The sequence below is a fragment of the Pelodiscus sinensis genome, chromosome 2 (assembly GCF_049634645.1).
Source record: "Pelodiscus sinensis isolate JC-2024 chromosome 2, ASM4963464v1, whole genome shotgun sequence".
NCBI lineage: Eukaryota > Metazoa > Chordata > Testudines > Trionychidae > Pelodiscus > Pelodiscus sinensis.
This window is the reverse complement of record NC_134712.1, coordinates 31,347,565-31,354,652: the sequence shown is the minus strand read 5'-3', so window position 1 is coordinate 31,354,652 and position 7,088 is coordinate 31,347,565.

The window sequence follows — 7,088 nt, the reverse complement described above, 5'->3', positions numbered from 1 at the left end:
GGAAAATGGAAACCAGAAAGGAGTGAGGGAGGGCCTCTTGTCTTGCCATTCTCTTCTCTTGGGTCCAAACCTTGCTTCCACAGAAGTCAATGGGAGCGTTGCTGCTAACTTCAATGGAAAGCAGATTGAATGCTTAATTGTTCCCCACCTGTTCCTTCCCTTCTTTCACTTCTCTTATCCTTCCATTGTTTTTCATTTTCAGTTTCCTTTTCATTTATCTTTCCATGTTCAGTATCTTCTATACATTGTCACCTATACTGAATGTAATGCCTCCTCTAATACACAATATTTTGTGGGCAGATCTGACTTCAGAGGAGCTATGTAAATGTACACCAGTTGAGGATCTGTCCACTTCACCCACTTGCTGTTACTGCTACCTCTAATTTGTTAGTTGCCACTCTGGCAAGATTTTGCTGAGCTAGTGGCATTCTGCTGTCTAATATTTCTGGGAAACATGGCATTATGGAAAATTCCTATAGAATTGACTAAAACAGCTAAACTTTCTAAAGCCTTTTTGGAATTATATTAATCATATAGGATACACTGCAGTGTTATTCCGAAATAATGTCAGTTATTCCAAAATAACAAAGCGTGTGTCTACACTACCAGCCTTTATTTTGAAAAAATATCGAGCTGGAGGACAGGACTTCTTACTCCAACTCATGGTAACCCTCACTTTACAAGGTGTAAGGGAAGTTAAAGGAAGAGTGTTCTTCCTTCGAGGTCCTGCTGTGTGGACTGTGCCAAAAACTGCATTAAGCTATTTTGACTTTACTATGCAATTAACATAGCTAAAGTTGCATAGCTTAATTCGGCTTTAACCATGCTGTGTAGACGTATCCATAGAGAATACTCTCCTTCTTAAAGAGGGTTCAAATTTTTTTCTAGAAAAGATCTTTTAAATTCTAAAAATGTTTTGAATAATTTCTGGAGAATCTTATTTATTACACCCTATTAAATTCTCCATAGCTCTTTCCAAAGTAAGTAATATGGTACAATATGTAATTTACCTGATGAAGAAGACATAAATCCAACTCAGGCTTCGTTTGTTGAAAACCTACTCAATGTTTAGCTTGACACCCTGTGTGGGTACAGCTCACTCTTTGGTTTCAATTAAGAAATCCAGTCACCTTAGCCAAAGATTTTCAAAATCTAAAAGCATTATTTAATGTGTTGACATCTGTATAGCTGACCTAATCTTCAAAAATACTGAGCACCCAGCAGCTCATCAGAAAAAGAGATCAGTGTATGTGTATCTCCTCTGTTGCATCAGTTGCTTTAGACCAGGGGTCTCCAAACTTTTCAGCCCGAGGGCCGCATTAACTATCAAACAGCAGTTCGGGGGCCGACTACACACTTGAGGTCCAAATAAAAAACAATCAAAACATGGATGTTGTTTTTAATTATGTATTTAATATTATTTTATTCAGTTATTATTTAATAACACATTGATACACTACACATGAACACCTGTATTAGTGTGAATGGTGAAATTGTTTCCTGGATGCCAAAATAGCAGACATTTCTGGCTTTAGATTTGTTGTCCCTAACATCAACAGTGACCTGAGATTATCATCGGACAAGTTTGTTCTCAAATTGTTCTTCACGTATTTCATTCTTGAAAATGTTTGTTCACACAGGTATGTTGTTCCAAAGATTGAAAGGTACCTTGATGCAAAAGTTTTGACATTAGGAAAGTCTTCCTTGGGCAAAAACTGGTAAAAACCCACCAGTCCTATTTTGAACTTGTCCCTAAGGAGGTCATTTGCTTGCAACTCAATGACTTCCAGCTGCAGTTCATCTGGGCAACTGGCCACATCTGCTTCAAATGGGATTTGAAACAATCTCACTTCTTCTGCCTTTGAATCCAAAAAGGTCTCCACGGGCCGGATGAGAGGGCCTCGCGGGCCGCATCCGGCCCCCGGGCCGTAGTTTGGAGACCCCTGCTTTAGACCAATTCTGCAGACAAACTAAGGGTACATCTACACAGCAAAGTTATTTCGGGATACCAGAGGTATCCTGAAATAGCTACCCCACGTCTTTTGAATGCGTCCACTATTTTGAAATATAGTGGATGCATTATTTCACCATACTTGTAAACCTCATTCTAACAGGAGTAAGAGATGGCTTGAAATAGTGCTTTATTTTGGAATTTGACACTTTGTAGACAGCGCCAAATGACAAAATATGCTATTTTGAAAGAGCCTCAAAATAAGCTATGCATTTTGCATAGTGCAAATTGCGTATCTTATTTCAAGTTTCGGGTGCTGATTAAGAGGACATAAATCCGTATCTGAGGACATACGCTCCCTCAGAGTCTTAACTTACAGTACTTAGAAAATGGCTGCATCATTATATAGCTTCATACACAACAGAAAACAATAAAACAACATTTTAATCAGAAGTAATTCTCTTCTCTCATTGCTGGCTGCACCAGCGGCATTGTTCCTATGACAGACACTGACTGGCCTTCCTAGATAACACTGAAGTCCCTACTTGGACTGTAATCTCCTGAGAGTCATGACAAAATTTGGAATTTCTGATCTGTCCAAGATAATATCACTGTGCAGTTCCATGTTATTTTAAACTATACTCCAGAGCAGGAGTTCTCAAACTTAATTGCACAGTGACCATCTTCTGACAACAAAAATTAATGCACAACCCCAGGCTGGGGCTGAAGCCTGAACTCACCTGAGCCCTGCTGCCCCACGTCAGGGGGAAGAGGCAAAGTTATAGCTCAAGGGCTTCAGTGCTAGAAGAGGGGCACTGTACATGAACCCTGCCATCCAAGGTTGAAACCCTTAGACTCAGATTTTGAACCCTGCCACTCTGCCCTTGGACTCAGACTTTGGTCCCAGGTGGCAGGGCTCAGGCTTTAGCCTGGGACCCAGCAAGTCTAATGCCAGCCATTCAAATGTGATTGCAACCCACCATTAGAGCAGCAGGCAGTTTTCAAAGTGTCAATTTTTTTTTCTTTCAATTGCACTCACTGCCAGACTGTCCCTCACACATGCCTCATTTTTCACCCAAGAGGCTGCATCCAGAAACCTGCATCCTTTATTCTCTTTGACACCCTCATCAGGAGCTATAGCTCCATGCTAACGAAGTCCAGTGGTCTTTAAAAATGTTTTTCTAAGTATGTTAGGAACATGCAGCAAAATATGCAGCTATGTTTTTATATACCATTAAGGCTGCAACTATTTCCTGACGTTCCTTGTAGAATATATTACATCTGAGAATCTCATTACCAACATGAGAATGCAGTAAAAGTATTGAAGAATGGAGAGACAATTAGTCATCATGATTCCTTCCTGTTTTTTAGTACTATAATCTTCATGATGTCACCTTATTGTTTCTCAAAATACTGCAGCAGGGTTGCCACATAATCTTGTTTAATAACTCATCTTTCTGTATGTCAGCCTCTTTATGAAAATTACTTCCTTCTTCCTACTTTATGTGATATCACTGCAGTTTAATGTTTCCTTTTCTGCTTATGCTCACGTGGGTAAAACTGCTGTAAAAGAGCTGCTTCACTTCAATAACATTTTGGGCAAGACTGCACTGGGTTTTGTACCTCCTTACAGTCACAGGATAAACTTTTTGTTGACACAACTTTTCCTCTTTTGTATAAATAACAGGAGTTTTTTTTTAAATAATATGGCAATAATTTATATATTATTCCAAGTGAGGTCATATCAGAAGATTGAATTACTTTGTTATACTTCTTAGTGTACTCTTTTCTGTATGTTAGTGGGGTTTTGTAAGCTATATTATCCATATTGTAAAGGCAACATGTTGCAATAGCAGAAAAACACTGAGGATACATCAACACAGAACCCTTACCTCAAAATAAGCTACGCAATTTGTGCTATATAAATTGCATAGCTTATTTTGAAGTAATTTTGAAATAGCTTATTTGAAAATTAAAGTGCTATTCTGACAAGTCCCTTAACCCTTGTGGAATGAGGGGTACAGGGACACCAGAATAGCATGCCAGTTATTTCAAAATAATGGACACGTTTAAAGACACCCAATTGTTATCTTGGAATTCTTCTGGTATCCCAAAATAGCCCCACTGTCTAGACGTAGCCTGATAGTGCATAAGAACACTAACATTTGCTTATACTCTGTAGGGTGGTAGAAATCTAAAACAATATGGTGTTGATAACCTATTTATTCTTACTGTTCTTTTAGGAGGAAAGTGTCAAGTCTCTCTACCAGCTATGGCAATAGGGATGTTAACTACTGGTTATTTTACTAGTCAAGTAGTCAATGGAATTTCCATTGACTACTTGACAGGCTCTTGTACATTTCAAAGGAGGAATGCGGAACTCCATGTGCACCCCAGGGCCAGCGGGAAGTCCGACTCCGGGCTGCACACAGCATGCCAGCAGGGGCTCTTGTGCATTTCAAAGCAGCAGCGCAGCATGGAGCCTGGAGTCAGCGGGGAACACAAAACTCCCTGCTGATTCTGGGCTCCATGCTGCACTGTCAATTTGAAATGCCACATGAAGCCAGGGTCAGCTGTGAACTTCCCTGATGATCCCTGGCTCCGTGCAGCATTTCAGCAGAACCCAAGATCAGCCCGGGCAGTATTTCCCCAGAACCCGGGGGCAAGCTGGGGATTCCCCAACTGATCCTGGATTTCATGGAAATCCCATGCTGGAGCCCACAATCAGTTGGGGAGTTCCCAGCTGATCCCGGGCTCCATGCATGACAGTGCTGCACAGCTGATCCCGGGCTCAGATGTGCAGTGCTGCCCCTGTGAAGTACCCCCCTAGCTGGGGAATCGACTAGTCGACTAGTCCTTAACATTCCTATATGGAAGTGGTCCCCAAACATTTCCTATCATGCCCTCCCTAGTGATAGAATATGTCCATGACATCCCGGCCAGGAGTGGTGCCGCAACTCGGTCAGAGGTCAGCTGGGAGCATGGGCCAGGAGTTCAAAGGTGGGGCCTGGGCCAGAGAGCAGGGGCTTAGCTGTGCCCGGGAACAGGGCATTGGCTGGGCAGAGCCAGGGCCAGAGCGGTGGCTGGTAAATGGGGTCAGAGCAGAGTTGGGGCACAGCAGAGCTGGGTGGTGCTACTTTCCTACCCCATTGTGGGAGTTCACCTTGGCCCCACTGCTCCTCTGGACATTCCTCCATGACGCCCCTACGGAGGTGCACCTCATAGTTTGGAGACCACTGAGCTATGGTCTGGCTACAGAGTTTGCTTATTCACAGCAAATGTGTTCATCATAAGATCCTTTAATGCTCTGGTAGGTATGCCTGAGGTTCATTTAAATAGCCTATTTTACACACAGTGCCACCTAGTGGTTGAACAGAATAATAGGGTTTAGCATTTCATTACCTCTGCCCCTGTAAGTTCTACATTCCTCTCATTTACAATATTTATACTATCCCATTATCTTTGAAGTTCAGTACATAAACTGTTGAATAAGTATCTCTATATCTTACTTTTTAAAATTATACAACTGAAACATGTAACAGTTTGATCACTTGGCTATTTATTAGTTGCAACAACTGGTTGTGGTTGGTTTAAAATCCTTAAGTTACCATCTTCTTGTTCCGCATCTGCCCTCGGTACAGTTTCCCCTCTTGTTTTTCTGAGGAACAAACTATAGATGATGGTTTTTGTTGTTTTCTCAACTGTTGATCTTCATCACAAATGATCTGGGCAATGAATTGTTTTCCTTTTTGACAGCTGAGTGTGAGGCTAGGCTTCATGATAGTGTCTCTGCTATTACAATATTGCCAAATTGCAGCTGAAAAGGCTGTGAGTGTGGTCCTTTGATCACATATACTCTGAATGCATAGCTTTTGTCTTTTAAGTTGTTTCTGGTGAACTGCCCTATGCAGTTCAGAATACTTCCAGGGCTAATCAGAACTGTGTCAGGTGACCTCAGCTCTGAGAGGGGTTGAGTATGAATGTAAGTCCTTTCTGAAATGACTGTGATATCAGCTCTTGAACCAATTTTGAAGTTAACAGTCTTGCCATAACGATCCAATTTCACTCTCCAGGCAGACCCTATATCAAACCAAGTGATAGATCCAAGAAATACTGACTCTTGATTGACCATAGGATCAACACCCTACTGCTTCAGTGCAGACAACAGCTACAAAATGTCCACATTTCATGCATTTATTACACTGTGCACCTTTGGCTAGATGTGCATCATGTCTTGGGATCTGACCTTGTCTACATTTCTCTACATGTACAGCTCCTGAGAAAGGTTTAGCCTATTAACCAAATAAATAGCTTCTCTCTGATATTTTCAGGTTTTACAGTTCCAAAATCACAGTTTTCAGCCAATACATGCAGAGCAATTATAAAGATTCAGCATTTACGCAGGTTCTTGAATTCTCTGATGAAAACATGCTCTTTCATACACAGCATTTCTTGGCAATAGAAAGTTTACATCCACAATAACTAAAACTCTTTCATGGTCATCTTTTTTATTGTTTTCAGTAATGTCAAAGGGTTTAAATATATGTTCATCACAACAAAATTTAGAGATGATACTGGAACATCTCCAGTTTCTTTGTGAAGTTTGTTGGTAATTCAAAGCATTGCAAAATAACTGTTTAGTCAGTCCATGGTGAAGTCTTGTTAATGGCAAATATCTCTGAGTACTGAGTGGGGAGGTTGATGAAATTTTGCAAATTTTGTTTGTTCCTTTTGTCTCTTTTCTTAGTTTAATCTTGACACCATGTCCTGCATTTTTTTCCGGCTATGGCCTGGCTGCAAACTTGCATAGTCACACCAGATGCGTTCATTATAGGAGCTTTTAGTGCTTTGCTACATTTAGCCGAGGCTCCTTTAAACCAGGTATTGCATAGGCAGCACCACTTAGTGGTTGAACAGTATGACATAATGTATCATACCATTACAGGTAGAAGCCATCACTCATCACTACTCATTCTTTCAGCTTATCCCTACCTTGTATATGCACACTCAGGTTGCATCTATTTTTTTGTTTAAGTTTCCCAAAGCACCTTGACTGGCAACTGGGGAGGGGAGGGTAAAGAGAGACCGCATTTGATTTCTGGCATCTTCCATCCTGGGATGGTGGCATGTGAGCCAA